The sequence below is a fragment of the Oryx dammah genome, unplaced genomic scaffold (genome assembly GCF_014754425.2).
Source record: "Oryx dammah isolate SB20612 unplaced genomic scaffold, SCBI_Odam_1.1 HiC_scaffold_8, whole genome shotgun sequence".
In the NCBI taxonomy this organism is placed as follows: Eukaryota; Metazoa; Chordata; class Mammalia; order Artiodactyla; family Bovidae; genus Oryx; species Oryx dammah.
The window spans coordinates 35,401,102-35,418,852 of NW_024070192.1; the positions used below are offsets into that span (position 1 = coordinate 35,401,102).

The 17,751-nt window shown below is 41.0% G+C and overlaps 1 pseudogene; it reads right to left on the reverse strand.

The window, feature by feature from the left end:
- Nucleotides 1-3,217: 3,217 nt before the first annotated feature.
- LOC120866645 lies at nucleotides 3,218-3,599 on the reverse strand (annotated as a pseudogene).
- Nucleotides 3,600-17,751: the final 14,152 nt, after the last annotated feature.

The window sequence follows — 17,751 nt, forward strand, 5'->3', positions numbered from 1 at the left end:
AGAGTCTGGCCCAAATTTTTCTCTGAACTTCATCAATCTGCTGATCACTCTTGCATGCCCTGCTGCCTGACCTGCTGTGGATAGTGTCTAGAAATGCTCTGCTTTGACCTCTTGGAAGAATTGGAGGGCAAGTCCTGATGAACAGAAGATACAGAACAGCCTTTCCTTCTGACTGTGTCCTGGCTGAACACCTAAACACTGGCCCATGCTGCGGCTCTGGCTCATGTCTCAACGGTGCTGAGCCCCATGCCCAGTGTTAGTCATCATCTTACTCATGGTTTTCCTATAAAAGTCTCTCGTAAATGCTCAAGGAAGCTGAAGCCCAGACAATGACCCAGAGACAGTTGAGTTCATCTCCTTCAACAGTTGCAGCATCACCCTTTCCTTACCCTCCTGCACTGGTGCTTGCTACTCAGATTTTCAAAACTAAGTCATGTTTAGGGAAAAATGTCTAGGTGGGAAAATGAAGAGAAAAAATGATCAATGCAGAAGTCATCACAGTGTTTAGTGCTGGGCGGTAGAGAAGAGGAGTAAACAGAGAGTTTGGAAAGACTGGCTTTGTTTTATATCTCAAATTTAGTGGATGGTTGTTTACATAATAATTATATTTAGGTTGCATGAATGATTTTATCCCCCCTTTTATTTGATGATGCATTTCACAACAAACTGTTGAAAAACACAGGTGCTGTTAATAAATAAGGAAATGAGCGGGGACAAGCACAACTAAGAGATATTCATCAGACTCTGAAAAATGAAAACATTTGCAAAGAAAAAAGATAGGAGGGGACATTTGTGTCTGGCTCATTCTATTACAGGGAACAGAGACCTGCTTAATTCATTAAAAAAAATTCACTGAAGTATAGTCGATTTGCATTGTTGTGTAAATTTTTGCTGTACAGCAAATTGATTCAGTTTATATATATATATATATATATACATTTTTCATGTTCTTTTCCATTATGGTTTATCACATATAGTTCCCTGTGCTATACTTTGGGACCATTCTCTATATAATAGTTTGCATCTGCTAATCCCAAACTCCCAATCCATCCCTCCCTGCTTAATTTAACTCAAGAAAGGAGTGGGGGTTGTTTTGAGTCTACCCGTGGAATGACCTAGAATGATAAAACTCAGGAATTTTTTCACTCTTCTTATAGGCATCTCTGTGTCCTTGATTGTCCACTCTGTTCCTTATTGGCTACATAGTAAACCTCCCCCGAATTCTTTAACTTAAAACAACAATAGCCATTTATTTATTGGCTCATGATACTGTGATTGAGGAAGGGATTGGCAGGGACAGCTCACCCTTGCTTTGTCAGGTGTTGGCTGGGTCAGCTTGACTGGGGCTGGAGGATGATGCTGGCTTCACTGACAAGTGTGGCTTCTCAGCTAAGGTGTCTAGAATAGCTGGGAGCTGGCTGGACCAGTCTCTCCAGCAGGGCTTCTTTACACGGTGACTCAAGGCTCCAAGAGGAATAAAGCAGTCAGGCGCCTTCAGCTCTAGGTCCAGAGCTGGCACTGTGTCACTTCTGCTGCATATCTTTGGCCAAACAAGTTCATATCAGAGAGGAGAAATAGACTTGACCTCCTGATGGGGCAAGTGGCATGTGCTACAGAGACGGGAGGAATACTTGGCTGCTGTTTCTCAAACAGTGCTATGTAGCATTCTCCCACCACATAATTTTGATTTGCATATAATTTTAGTTTGTTGGGACTTTTTATTTTGTTTCTGTTTTTGCCCTTGCAGCATGCAGGATCTTAGTTCTCCAACCAGGGATCCAACCTGCTGCCCTGCTGCAGAAGTACAGAGTCTTAACCGCTGGACTGTTGGGGAATTCCCTAGTTTGCTGTTGCGCTGGATTTCCCAGGTGGCTCAGATGGCCCTGGGTCAGGAAGATCCCCTAGGAAAGGGAATGGCAATCCACTCCAGTATTCTTGCCTAGACAATCCAATGGACAATCCCAGGACAATCCTTGGCGGGATACAGTCCATGGGGTCACAAAGAGTTGAACGTGACTGAGCAACTTTCATTTTCTTTCATTTAAATCCAGCCGTGTTTTTCTGTCACGTACAACTTTATTGCTAACTAGCAGTTTCTTTTTTTTTAAGTAATCTTTTTAATTTTTCATACTTTATTCCTTATATTAATAGGTTAAGAAAGTGAAATCTTCCTAAGTACTGACTCATAGATAATGTTTATAAGTGGCACACAAAACGTTCAGTTTCACAGAGAGTAGTATCCAGTGATCCCTTTAAATGCAATTTTAATCCTTACTTTAAGCTAAGTGCAGGAATAATACAGTGGGCTAAATACACACAAAATTTGTATATCCTGAACTACGAAGGTGGTTTCCATAGCCACACATGGTTTTAGTCAAGTACACATTTTCACAATAAATAAATACTAACAAATACGTTAATGAAACCCCAAATGCTTACCTGCCATCAACTTTTTCAGCAATACCATTCCTGCTACTGAAAGCACTTTGAGAAGTTTTAATCTGACCTGGGGAAATGAGTTCTTTTAAAATCTGACGAATAGTGTATTATAAACCGCAGAGATTTTTAATCCAGTAAGTCTTCCAACACAGAAACATTCATAGGAAATTTTTAGTTTCTCAAAATATAAAAAATTAAAATTAAATCACTCTTGTTATCTAAAGAAGAGTATTAAATTATCTTAAGGCAAATGAACATTCCTACAAAAGGCTGTATTTTCTAATATCATTTTCTCCTTAAAAGAAACACAAACCATTTCACTATCTTTTAATAACTTACACTACTGTAGTCTAAAAGCTTTAGAAATACGTGAAATACATCTTAGCTATCAAAGTGAAAGGTGCCATTTAGATTTCACATATTAAACAGCTACAGTACAACCTACAATGGCACAATATGATTAATGGCATATATAAATATTAATTCATCGACATGGTCAAGAGTCAGAAGAAACTGAATGGTTTGCAAACCAAAGATACTTAGACTTACATGTGGTCATTAAAATCCAATAAGTAATTCAAGTATGGTAATATAATGGCAGGCAATTAAAGGCTCACATATCACTCTAAAATTGAAGATGTGAAAATAAAGCCTGAAAACTTTGTGGTTCTCTGTTTTTCATTCACATGGCTAGGTATCAGGACCTTACTGTGGAAAATATAGTTACTAAGTATGGTTTCCCCAGAAGATAATGAAGCTTCAGAAAGTACAATAGGTGTCAAGATCCATAGTTTGTTTCATCAAATGCTTTTCTAGCACGTTTCAAATCATCATTCATAGTAAGCAAGTCTTTAACCCTAGCAAACTTTCTTGGGTCCTTTTGAATCAAGAAGATGATATCTTCAACTTGTACCCGACCATGACTTCCTCCAATTGACTTTGCCTTATGAGTCATTTCAGTGATGAACTCTGACAAGATCTTCAAGAATATCTACTGATTCAGTATAAGGATTCTGGTCATCTCCAAACCCATACATCATACACCTTAATTCTTTAGAAAAAAGTCTCTTTCTTTTACCCTGTCCATCTTCTGTACCTCCTCCAGTTTCTTCATTTTCTTCCTCAAAGGTGGGACCTGCCACCCCACCAGCCAGCCACATGTGCAGCGTACCTACCTCCCTTGGAGCTAGCAGTTTCTTTTTATGCTTTTAGGTTCTAATTCCTAAGAACTGATTGGTTCAGTTCATCTTTTTCTCCTTATGCCACTGGTCAAAGCCTATCTTTTTCCTCAAGTTTTTAGTTTGAAAGCCGTTAAGTTTTTGGAATAGTCGCATATATAGTACATTGAAAGTCTATAGACCCTTTCCTTGGAGTCACTGATTTTATCATTTGCTACATTTGCTTGATCACACTTTCTTTCTCCATGTATATACGTATGCAGTCAGTTGAAGATATCAAATACTTTGGTATATATCTCCTGAGATCAAGGGCATTCTCCTGTATAACCACAGTCAAACAGTCACACCAAGAAGTTTAGCAATTATATACAATGTAATCTAATCTGCTACTCAGATTCATATTTCCACAATTGACATATGATTTTTTTGGATCCAGTATTCAAATAATGAGCTCACACAGAAACTAGTTTTCATGTCTCCCCAGTGTCCTTTAGTTTAGACAAGTTCTCTGGCTATTTTTCATCTTTTGTGACATTGACTTCCTGGAGAGGCTAGGCCAGCTGTTTTGCACAATTTCTTTCAATTTGATTTGCCTGATTATTTCCTCTTGATTAGATTCAGCTTAAACCTTTTTGGTAAGAATGCTATATAGGTAGGATTTCTCTGGTGGTCCAGTGGCTAAGACTCCGTGCTCTCAATGCAGGGGGCCTGGGTTCAATCCCTAGTGTGGGAATTAAGAGTTCACACACTGCAGCTAAAGATCCCACATGCCACAAGGAAGATGGAAGATCCTGCAAGCTGCAACTAAGACTCGGTGCAGCCAAAATTAATTAATTAACTAAAAAAAAAAGAATACTACATAGGTGATGCGTGGCTAACCCGTTGATTGGTTGCTTTTAGATAATTGCTGGCCAGTTGCCTATTTGTACTCACTCCCATCCCCTTCCCTTGTCCCCTTTCCCATCAGTCCTCAGGCTCCTTAGCCCAGAGCCTTCTAGGTAAGTTCGGCCAAGAGAAGACAGATGGTTGGAGAACAGGAGGAGGGAAAAGTCTGGGATAGTTCCCCCTCTTTCTCTCTTCCTGTGAGGTCCTTGACTGTGGCGGCTACTTTCCCAAGAAGTCTCCTCTCCCCAACAAACAGACCCAGCCTCTGTGATTCCAGCTCCCTGGAAATCCCCCTCCTTGGTTCGGGCTCCTTCTGACTGGCCCCGAACTCTGTGCTCTGATAAAATCTCCTTCTCCTGCTGTCCCTTCTGCCTAGAGCAGCAGTTGTTTCTGGCCAGTTGCTAACCTTCAGTCTCCTCACCATCCTGTGTTTGGCTTCTCAGCTTTTCCATTTCCTGTGGAACCAATTTCCTTTATTTGGTTTGAAAAACCCAGGGTGGCGTCTGCTTTCCTGACTAAACCCTGACTAATACAGGGAGGGTGTCTAATCCTGGTGACCTGTGGGATGGAGTTATGTGGTACAAACTAAGGCAGCATTAGCGGCAGGGGCTGTAAGAGGGGAAATTGTTTTAGAAGGAGGAGTATGCACTGTAGGTCTCCTCCCTGGTTACATGGAAAAGAAGTGTACAAAAAGGTAACATCGCTGGGTGGTATAATTTTGGGTGATTTTCACATTATTTTTTCTTCTCTTTTGTTTAGCTACATTGCCTACATTTTCTGCAATGTTGTTTGGCATGAAGAAAAAAATCTAGCATGCCATATTTAGAAAGTAAATGAGAGAATGGCACACATGTGCAATAAGCTATATCAGAGGATAAGGAAGTGGCTAACCCCATAAAAGTACTTTGGCTCCCAAATATTTTTTCCAGCTTTATTGAAATATAATTGATAAATAAAATTTTAACATTAATAGATTTAAAGTGTACATTGTAATGATTTGATTATGCATGCATGTTGTAAAGTGATTCCCACAATTGAGTTAACACATCCATCATCTCACATATTTATCACTTATTTATTTATTGGGAAAAGGAGAAGGGAATGGCAAAGGATGAGATGGTTAGATAGCATCACCAACTCAATGGATATGAATTTGAGCAAACTCCGTGGATAGTGGAGGATAGAGGAGCCCTGTGTGCTGCAGTCCATGGGGTCACAAAGAGTCAGACACGACTGAGCTGCTCAACAACAACAACAAATTTATTCTAGTGCAAACACTAAAGTTCTATTCTCTTAATAAATTTCAATCATACAATGCAGCATTATCAATTATAGTCACTGTGTTATGCATTAGATATATATATCCCCCAGCCCCTAGTAAACACCATTCTATTCTTTGTTTCCATGAGTTCAACTTTTTTTTTTTGGCCGTGTGGCATGTGGGATCTTAGTTCCTCCATCAGGGATTGAACCCCCATCCCCTGCATTGATTGGAAGGCAGATTCATAACCACTGGACCACCCAGGAAGTCCCTATTGAATTCCTTCTGGAAAGTAAATTTCCAGGAGAAGAGTTAATGGGGAAAAGGTCATGGATATTTTTATGTTTCTGGACCCCTAAAGACAAATCTTTTCCTATAAGATAGTACTAATACCTACTGTCTCCAAGAACTTATAATTGCTTTAGTTTCACTTCAATTCATTTTTAGAATAAATAGAAAGGTAGAGAATGACAACCTTCTTCCTGTTCCAATCTTTCTAGTTCCTACACACATCTTTCCTGGAGACCATGGTATTCATTTCTCATATGATTTAGAGTTTCTCATGAACAAGCCAGCAAAATGAATGCATGTAAAGAGAGCATACTAAACACTCCATTCTTAATTTTGGCTTTTAAATTTGTATTTTGAAAATCTTTCTGTATCAGAACAGAGTACTTCATCATTCTTTTTACAACTGTAGAATATTCCATTGAATAAGTTTACTATGATGTACTTAACCACTCGTCTAATGATGGATGTTTAAAGTTTTCCCCTAATCTTTTGCTAAAGCAAACAAGGAGATGATTAACCTTCCCCTCACATTATTTTGCCTGTGTGCAAGTAGATTTGAATAATGAGTTCTCAGAAACATTACTGCTGGTTCAAAGGGTAGATGCACTAGTGATCTTGTTGAAGAAGTGAAGTTGCTCAGTCGTGTCCAACTCTTTGCAACCCCATGGACTGTAGCCCACCAGGCTCCTCCATCCATGGAATTTTCCAGGCAAGAGTACTGGAGTGGGTTACCATTTCCTTCTCCAGGGGATCTTCCTGACCCAGGGATCGAACCTGGGTCTCCCACATTGCAGACAGACGCTTTACCGTCTGAGCTACCCGGGAAGCCTGTGATCTTGTTCAGTTCAGTTCAGTTCAGTCACTCAGTCTTGTCCGACTCTTTGCGACCCCATGAATCGCAGCACGCCAGGCCTCCCTGTCCATCACCAACTCCTGGAGTTCACTCAGACTCATGTCCATCGAGTCCGTGATGCCATCCAACCATCTCATCCTCGGTCGTCCCCTTCTCCTCCTGCCCCCAATCCCTCCCAGCATCAGAGTCTTTTCCAATGAGTCAACTCTTCGCATGGGGTGGCCAAATTACTGGAGTTTCAGCTTTAGCATCAGTCCTTCCAAAGAAATCCCAGGACTGATCTCCTTCAGAATGGACTGGTTGGATCTCCTTGCAGTCCAAGGGACTCCCAAGAGTCTTCTCCAACATCACAGTTCAAAAGCATCAATTCTTTGGTGCTCAGCCTTCTTCACAGTCCAACTCTCACATCCATACATGACCACAGGAAAAACCATAGCCTTGACTAGACGGACCTTTGTTGGCAAAGTAATGTCTCTGCTTTTGAATATACTATCTAAGTTAGTCATAACTTTTCTTCCAAGGAGTAAGCGTCTTTTAATTTCATGGCTGCAATCACCATCTGCAGTGACTTTGGAGCCCAAAAAAATAAAGTCTGACACTGTTTCCACTGTTTCCCCATCTATTTCCCATGATCTTGTTAGATGTTACCAAATTGCCCTTCAGAAGGATGATATCCATTTACATCCCCACTAGCGATTTTTGATTGGAGAAGGAAATGGCAACCCACTCTAGTGTTCTTGCCTGGAGAATCCCAGGGATGGGGGAGCCTGGTGGGCTTCCATCTGTGGGGTCGCATGGAGTTGGACATGACTGAACTGACTTAGCAGCAGCAGCAATGTTTGAGACTGTGATCACTCTATTATCCTATTATGCACAGAAGAGTGTGTTATTAAATCTGTGAGTCCATGTGTCTCATGAAATGTTTATTGTAGTTATATTTATCTTCTCTTGAGCTACCATTTGATTATTTTGTATCTTTAATTCTCTCTTTATTATCTTATTGTAATACTTACAGTAGTTGTTTTACAGCCCTTGTCTTCTGATTCCATCATCTCTGTCATATCTGGTCTATTTCCATTGACTTTATTTTCTTCTGATTATTGGTAATATTTTCTTGCCTCTTTGCATTGCTAGTAATTTTTAAATATCATTTATTATTTATTTTTAGTCAAGGCTATGGTTTTTCCAGTAGTCATGTATGGATGTGAGAGTTGGACTCTGAAGAAAGCTGAGTGCCAAAGAATTGATGCTTTTGAACTGTGGTGTTGGAGAAGACTCTTGAGAGTCCCTTGGACTGCAAGGAGATCCAACCAGTCCATTCTAAAGGAGATCAGTCCTGGGATTTCTTTGGATGGAATGATGCTAAAGCTGAAACTCCAGTACTTTGGCCACCTCATGCGAAGAGTTGATTCATTGGAAAAGACCCTGATGCTGGGAGGGATTGGAGGCAGGAGGAGAAGGGGATGACAGAGGATGAGATGGCTGGATGGCATCACCGACTGGATGGACGTGAGTCTGAGTGAACTCCGGGAGTTGGTGATGGACAGGGAGGCCTGGCGTGCTGCAATTCAAGGGGTTGCAAAGAGTCGGACACGACTGAGCGACTGAACTGAACTGAGCTGATCATCTATTCTTAGCTGCATTGGGTCTTCGCTGCTGCATGCAGGCTTTCTCTAGTTGAAGGCAAACGGGGACTACTTTCTGGTTGTGATAAGCAGGTTCACTAGTTGCAGCACTTGGGTTTAGTTGCTCTGTGGCACATGAGAGCTTCTTGGACCAGGGATCAAACCCACGTCCTGAATTGGCAGGCAGATTTTTATCAACCACTGGATCACCAGGGAAGTTCCCCAGGACTGGTTGCTTGTTTCACAGAAAAAGAAGGATAAAGATAGGAAAGTATTTTGTTTGTTTACTGGATTCATTCACAGAGTGTTTACTGAGCACCTATTATATGCTTGCGTGCTCAGTTGTGTTGATTCTTTGTGACCCTATGAACTGTAGCCCAGTAGGCTCCTCTGTCCATGGGATCCTCCAAGCAAGAATACTGGAGTGGGTTGACATTTCCTACTCCACTCCTCCCCCATCGAGAGGCAGAACCCACATTTCCTGCATCTCCTTGCATTGGTAGGCAAATTCTTACTACTGAGCTGCCTGGGAAGCCCTTATTATACACAAGCCATTAAGAATATGAAATTTGTACCCTCAAGGAGTTCCTAGCCTGGTGGGGGAAACAAAATGATAAAAAAATAAATTCGACTGTGTACTACTGTGAAGAATGAATTCTGTGTAGGAGGTGGAGCACAAGGCAGGGGGGGTCAGGTTATGCTGGGGAGACAGAAGAGACTTCTTGGGGAGCAAGCTGACCTGAATGTTGAAATTTGAGTAGGCATATGCCAGGTTGGCAGAGATGGAGGAGAGTTGGGGAGAAGGTAGGCATTCTGGGCAAATAGGCAGCAAGAGTTCCAGGATGCTGGTGAAATTTCAGGGAAATCCATGAGGTTGGGGCCAGGAAGAGATAAGTGATGTGGTTGCAAAGGAAATAGGAGACACATGAGAAAAGTTCTTTGGAGTGCTGGTGAGAGATGATAAGGACCAGAAACGGGGCAGGGTTAGCAGGAATAGAGATGGGGGAGGGTGAAAGATAAGCTAAGGAAGTGGAATTGTCAAGACTGTTGTTCCATTGGTGATTGTAGGCAGAGAGAAAGAAGAGAGAGAGGGCAGAGAAGAGGGAGAGATGGCAAAAGTGATTGATCCAGTATGACTTCCTGGTCCTTGACTGGGGCAAGTAGGTGTATGATAGTGTCATTTACAGAGATGTGGGACATGTAAGGAAGGATTGGGAAATGTAATCAAGTTGGGTTTTGATTAAGTCAAGTTTGAAGCACCAGGACTTCCCTGGTGGTCCAGTGGTTAAGAAGACACCTTCCAGTGCAGGGGACGCAGGTTCGATCCCTGGTCAGGGAACTAGAATCCCACATATTGCAGGGTAACTAAGCCTGAGTGCTTTTGAGCCTGTGCAACACAGCTAGAGGACTCCTCGCACTGCAAGGAAGAGCCTGCGTGCTGCAACTAAGACCTGAAACAGCCAAATAAATAAACACTAAAAGAGAAGATTAAAAAAAAGTTTGAAGAACCTCTTGAAATGGTAGATGGGTACCTCATGGCCCACTTTACTGTCCACTGCTTTGCGTGTGTAAGGCTTTGATGTCTGAGAAAGGTCAAAAGTTACCTGCCAAAAGTTCTTCTTTGGTAGAGGAACTATAAGCAAGTGCAATTCAATTCAAAATAAGTTATTGAGCATTCACTATGTGCCACACGGTGCAACACACACTAACCTCCAAGGGGAGAGAGATTCTGTCTGCCTTGTTCACATTTGCATCCCAATACCTGATACAGTGACTGATACACAGTGGACATTTGATTAGTGTTTGTTGAATGACTGACTAAATGTATGAATGAACATGTTTGGTAATGAAAATAGCAACGAGTATCTCCTGAATCCCAGAAGCCTGGGGAGACAAATGCATAGACAGGGTCAAACAGCATATTAAATGCTTGAATAGAATGGATGTAATGGGCAAGAAGGATTCATGGGGAAAAGGAGTGACTTGTGCTGAGTTTTAAAGTTTTCTGGGCAGAGAAGAGGAAAAGACATTCCAGGAAGAAAGAATAGACCATATAAAGGCCTACAGGGGTGAAAGTGCATGACATGGTTCTCAGACTAACAGTTTAGTGCAGCTGTACTCCACCTGGCAGCCATCAGGCCTGCCATCCCCTTAGAAGGAAATAGTCCCCATCCACAGCCTGTGCTGAGAGGAAGCTCTGGGTGTTCTTACTTTACACAAAATGAAACTGCTGTTCAGCCACAGGCAAATCATAAGCTGTCTAGGACCCTAAGAGTTACACTTGAGTGGAACAACTGACCCAACCAGAAGGAACAGGGCCAGTCTCTCGCTATGATGTAAGTGAGTGTGTATGGTTGTGGTGGCAGCAATGGTATGGAAACCACAGAGAGAATCCAGCAGTAGCCATAGCATCCAAGATGGAGAGAAGGTAGAGAAGCCAAGAGGACCATAGGAAACAGTAGTTACAGAAAAAACTAGAAGCCACATGGCAGAGAAAAGACATGCTGAGCAGAGGGAGAAGCAGTTGCTTTCAGAGAAGCAGATGGAATCAGAGGTCAGCCTGTTATGTCACGTCTACACAGATTAAAACCCATTATAATGTTACAATGTGTGTGTGTGCACTCAGTCACTTAGTGGTGTCCAACTCTGCAGCCCCACAGACTGTAGCCCACTAGGCTCCTTTCTCCACAGGATTCTCCAGGCAGGAATACTGGAGTTGGTTGCCGTTTCCTCCTCCAGAGGATCTTCCTGACCCAGGATCTAGCCCGTGTCTCCTGCATTGGCAGGATTCTTTGGCACCCTGCCACCTGGGAAGCCCTAGTAACACTATAATACTTGCTCAGTTCAGTTCAGTTCAGTTCAGTCGCTCAGTCGTGTCCGACTCTTTGCAACCCCATGAATCGCAGCACGCCAGGCCTCCCTGTCCATCACCAACTCCCGGAGTTCACTCAGACTCACGTCCATCGAGTCCGTGATGCCATCCAACCATCTCATCCTCGGTCGTCCCCTTCTCCTCCTGCCCCCAATCCCTCCCAGCATCAGAGTCTTCTCCAATGAGTCAACTCTTCCCGTGAGGTGACCAAACTACTGGAGTTTCAGCTTTAGCATCAGTCCTTCCAAAGAACACCCAGGGCTGATCTCCTTTAGAATGGACTGGTTGGATCTCCTTGCAGTCCAAGGGACTCTCAAGAGTCTTCTCCAACACCACAGTTCAAAAGCATCAATTCTTCAGCGCTCAGCCTTCTTCACAGTCCAACTCTCACAGCCATACATGACCACAGGAAAAACCATAGCCTTGGCTAGATGGACCTTAGTCGGCAAAGTAATGTCTCTGCTTTTGAATATACTATCTAGGTTGGTCATAACTTTTCTTCTAAGGAGTAAGCGTCTTTTAATTTCATGGCTGCAGTCACCATCTGCAGTGATTTTGGAGCCCCCCAAAATAAAGTCTGCCACTGTTTCCACTGTTTCCCCATCTATTTCCCATGAAGTGATGGGACCAGATGCCATGATCTTTGTTTTCTGAATGTTGAGCTTTAAGCCAGCTTTTTCACTCTCCTCTTTCACTTTCATCAAGAGGCTTTTTAGCTCCTCTTCACTTTCTGCCATAAAGGTGGTATCATCTGCATATCTGAGGTTATTGCTATTTCTCCCGGCAAGCTTGATTCCAGCTTGTGTTTCTTCCAGTCCAGTGTTTCTCATGATGTACTCTGCATATAAGTTAAATAAGCAAGGTGACAATATACAGCCTTGACGTACTCCTTTTCCTATTTGGAACCAGTCTGTTGTTCCATGTCCAGTTCTAACTGTTGCTTCCTGACCTGCATATAGGTTTCTCAAGAGGCAGGTCAGGTGGTCTGGTATTCCCATCTCTTTCAGAATTTTCCACAGTTGATTGTGATCCACACAGTCAAAGGCTTTGGCATAGTCAATAAAGCAGAAATAGATGTTTTTCTGGAACTCTCTTGCTTTTTCCATGATCCAGTGGATGTTGGCAATTTGATCTCTGGTTCCTCTGCCTTTTCTAAAACCAGCTTGAACATCAGGAAGTTCACAGTTCACGTATTGCTGAGGCCTGGCTTGGAGAATTTTGAGCATTACTTTACTAGCATGTGAGATGAGTGCAATTGTGTGGTAGTTTGAGCATTCTTTGGCATTGCCTTTCTCTGGGATTGGAATGAAAACTGACCTTTTCCAGTCCTGTGGCCACTGCTGAGTTTTCCAAATTTGCTGGCATATTGAGTGCAGCACTTTCACAGCATCATCTTTCAGGATTTGAAACAGCTCAACTGAAATTCCACCACCTCCACTAGCTTTGTTCGTAGTGATGCTTTCTAACGCTATCAACCATCAAACATGTCGAATAATTCACTACTACTGCTGCTACTGCTAAGTCGCTTCAGTCATGAATAATTCACTAGGAGAGGATATTTAAAATTTCTGTTGTTCTTTATTCCTGGTGACCCAAGAGTCCTGCTCATATCATCTCCCTTCTGTCTGAATAACTTCTTTTATCAGTTCTCTTGGAGCAGCTCTGTTGGCAATGGATTCTCTTAGTTTTTCTTCATTTGAGAATGTCTTTATTTCATCATCATCCTCCAGATTTTTTTTTTTTTCTTCTGGATATAGATTTCTGAGTTAACAGGTTTTTTTTTTCCCTCTCTCAGCCCTTAAAGAAATATGATTCTCCCCTATTTTGGCCTCCATTGTTTCTTTTCTTTTTTTAATATTTATCTTTACTTATTTATTTGGCTGTGCCGGGTCTTAGTTGCAGGATGTGGGATCTTCAGTATTCACTGTGGCATGCAGGGTCTTTTTTAGTTGTGGTATACAAACATGTGGGATCTAGTTCCCTGACCAGAGATCAAACCCTGACCCTCTGCACCAGGAGCACAGGATCTTAGCCACTGGACCACTAGGGAAGACTCCAGAAGTTGTTTTCAAGTATATTTTTAGGAGTAAATTTCCTCTTTATTATTATTTTTTAGTTTGAAAACACGTTTGAGTTTTGGCATGTTCACATTTCTTGGTTCACCTGTGTGTTCTTTCAATGTGATAAATACCCAGTCCCATTGTTTTCTGGCTTCCGTTGTTGCTGCTGAGACTTCTGTTGTCATGCTAACTCTTGCCCTTGGTTATGATCTTTCATTCTTTATGGCTGTTTTCAGGACCTTTTCATCTGTGGCATTCTGAAATTTTACTCTAATGTTTCTGGTTATGAATTTATGTTCATTTTTTCCTCTTTGGGATACACTGATCTGTGAGTTTAATGCTTCATTTGTTCTAGAATACTGTTAACCGATGTTGGTTAAAATATTTCTGTTGTTTCTTATGACCATACTTTCCTTTCAAAACTCCAGTTATTTCTATGGTATACCTTCTCATTTTATCCTCCATGTCTCTAAATCTTTCTTTTATATTTTTCATTTCCATATCTATTTTTCTCATATTCTGGATATATCCTTTTGACAAATCTTCCAATCCTCTAATCCTTTCTTCAGTTGTCCCAAATCTGCTTTTTAAGCCATCCTTTAAGACTTTAATTTCAACAATCTTGTTTTTTCTTATTTCTAGAATATATTTTTTCCTGATCTATCCATTCAATCTTGATCGTCTTTTTATATGCTTTCATTTGTAAATCAACTATTTTACCCTTTAACATTTCCTGTGTGTATGTGTGTTCTATATACTATATTTGTCACTTTAAAATTTTTATTTATTTATTTATTTGATGTGCTGGATCTTCATTGCTGCATGCAGGCTTTTTTCTAGTTGTGGTGAGCGGGGGCCACTCTCCAGCTGTGGTGCACAGGCTGCTCTGTTGTGGAGCACAGGCTCTAGGGCATGCAGGCTTCAGCAGCTGTGGCTTGTGGGCTCAGCAGCTGCAGCTCCCAGGCTCTAGAGCACAGACTCAGAGTAGATCTGATGCACAGGTTCAGTTGCTCTGAGGCATGTGGGATCTTTCCAAACTAGGGATGAAACCCATGTCTCCTGCTTTAGCAAGTGCACTCCTTACACCTGAGCCAGCAGGGAGCCCTGTATTTGTTGCTTCTAATAGCTTTATCCCCTTGGAATCAAACTCTGTTTTTTTTCTTGCTACTTCTGATTTTTACTCATAGTGGCTGGCTTCCTTATATATTTGATAATCTTTGTGAATCCATTGATTTGATTGATTGTCTGCATGCTCAGTGGTGTCTGACTCTTTCTGATTCCAGGGACTAGCTGCCAGGCTCCTCCATCCAAGGGATTTCCTAGGCATTGCTTGATCTTTGTATGTGGAAGAAGCTTTCTTCCAGAGAGTGTTTGCTTTGGCTTCTGGAATAGTCAGGGAGTGCTCCAACATAAGACCACTTTATCCTTTCTTTGAAGGTATTGGCTCAGATTAGGAGTTGCATGCTGGTGTTTCAAGGTTAAATGCCCCCTACAACATTATTCCCCTAGAAATCTGGACTCTGTGTATCCCTGCCTTTCCTGGCTGCATGACCACACAGGCTGAAAACTTGCCTTTCTTTCTCCACAACACTCTAGCTCCCTGCTAACCAGCACATGTAAAAGAACCATTTAGAATTCCTGGAAAGGAAATTTATACTCACTGAAAACCTAAACAGTATACATGAAAAGTTCTAGGCTGAAAACAGTCTATTTTACTAAACAGTTATCATTCAATTCAAATTTATTTGCATGATGTTGAGCACAGTCAGTTATGGTATTTTGTTGTTGCTAAGTCGCTAACTCGCGTTGTCATGACTCTTTGCGACCCCATGGACTGCAGCACACCAGACTCTTCTGTCCTCCACTGTTTCCTGGAATTTGCTCAGATTCGTGTCCATTGAGTCAGTGATGCTATCTAACTATCTCATCCTCTACTACCCCCTTCTCTTTTTGCCTTCAGTCTTTCCCAGCATCAGGGTCTTTTCCAAGGAGTCAGCTATTCAAATCAGGTGGTCAAAGTATTGGAGCTCCAGCTTCAGCATCAGTCCTTGCAATTAATATTCAGGGTTGATTTCCTTTAGGATTGACTGGTTGGATCTCCTTGCAGTCCAAGGGACTCTCAAGAGTCAGCACCACAATTCGAAAGCATGAATTCGTCCGTTATTGTCCAACTCTCACATCCATATATAACTACTGGCAAAACCATAGCTTTGACTATATGGACCTTTATCTGCAAAATGACGTCATTGCTTTTTAATTCATTGTCTAGTTTTTCATAGCTTTCCTTCCAAGAAGCAAACGTTTTTGGATTTCTTGGCTGTAGTCACTGTCCACAGTGGTTTTGGAGCCTAGGAAAATAAAATCTGTCACTGCTTCCACTTTTTCCCCTTCTGTGTATTTTAAATATCTTCTATCTCTTTATTTCCTTCCATTATTTGTTCTTTTTTGTATTTGCACTTTCTCACTTCCTTAGTTTTGTTTGGGCTAATAAGTTATTTACTTTTTAAAAAAGTCTTTTAGGTTTATATAATAGTCCTGCTTTTCTTGTTTTCTAAAATTTATTATAATTTGTTTTTTCATTTATTCCTTTCTGCAGCATTCCTTTAGTTTATTTTGTTATTATTTTCTAACTTTTAAAGAGGAACTCTGATTTCTGCATTTTGTTTTGAAGTATGTATTTAAGGTGATTAAGTATTCCTCTGAGTACTACTTGAACTGCATTTCATAGATTCTGGTATATATTCTTTATGTTATTTTTATTTCCATTAATTCCTTAGTTTTGGGTATGTTTTCCTTTTGACCCAATAATTATATGAAAGAGAGTTTTATTTTTAATCTTCCAAATAGAGAGGACTCTTTGATTTTCTTATTAAATTCATTTGTTGCAATGTGATTATAGGATAGTTTGTGCATTATTTCTGTAGGTGGGGGGTTGCGATAGTCCTTAAGTCTTAAATATGATGAATTTTCATAAATACTATTGGACACTTGAAAAAATGGTGTGTCCTCCACTTTCAGGATGCAATGTTTGATATATATTAGTAAGGTTTACTTGGAAAAGGCAATGGCACCCCACTCCAGTACTCTTGCCTGGAAAATCCCATGGACGGAGGAGCCTGGTGGGCTGCAGTCCATGGGGTCGCTAACAGTCGGACACAACTGAGCGACTTCCCTTTCACTTTTCACTTTCATGCATTGGAGAAGGAAATGGTAACCCACTCCAGTGTTCTTGCCTGGAGAATCCCAGGGATGGGGGAGCCTGGTGGGCTTCCGTCTCTGGGGTCGCAGAGTCAGACACGACTGAAGCGACTTAGCAGCAGCAGCAGCAGCAGTAAGGTCTACTATGTTAATTACATTGTTTAGGGCCACTCTGTTTTTAGCTTTTTAAAAAATTATAACTTGTTTTGAATTGGATGACACAAGTAAATGAAAGCCTCTTTTTTAAAAAAAATGTATTTATTTGTTTGACTGCTGGGTCTTAGTTGCGGCACACAGGATCTTTTAGTTGCAGCATATGTGACCTAGTTCCCTGACCAGGGATCCAGTCCAGGCCCCTCCCTGCACTGGGAACATGGCATCTTAGCCACTGGACCACCAGGAAAGTCCCTAAAGGCTCCTTTTTATTAGCATGTTTCTGTTTCCTTTTCCTTGCTTATCTTGTAATTTCTGCTGTATGAAGGTTACTTTTATGTTATTTTGTAAATCAGTATTCATAATTGTTATATTTTCATTGCCAGTTGTACCCTTTAGCTTTCTAAAGTAATGTTGCTTTCTTGGCTCATATTCTACCTTGTCTGTTATTAAGATCATGACTTCTGCTTTAAATAGTTTGTTGTATACCCTTGCCAATCTTTTAATCTTTAAAATAAACTTTAAGATTAGTTTTAGAGTTACAGGAAAATTATGAAGATTGTACTGAGAGTTTTCATGTACCTACACACCTACTTTTTATCTTAGATTACTAGAGGGCTTTAAACATGAAGAGAATAGGAGGAAGCAAATAACACAAATTGATAATGTAGGAAATGGAGAAATAAGAATACACATAAAACATTTAAAAATAAAACCAATAAAATAAGCAAATCTCAAACGAGCTTAATTTTTTTTTCACAAAGTGAGAGAATAAAAATAAGCCATATTAGGAAGGAATGAAAGAAACATTACTTATACAATATAGGTTTAAAACAAAAGCAAAAACAAAAACCAACCCACAGTAACTGTAGCAGAGATAGAAAAGAGGGAGTGCTCTAGGAATCCCTAATAATTTACAGAGCCTGCTGCTAGAGC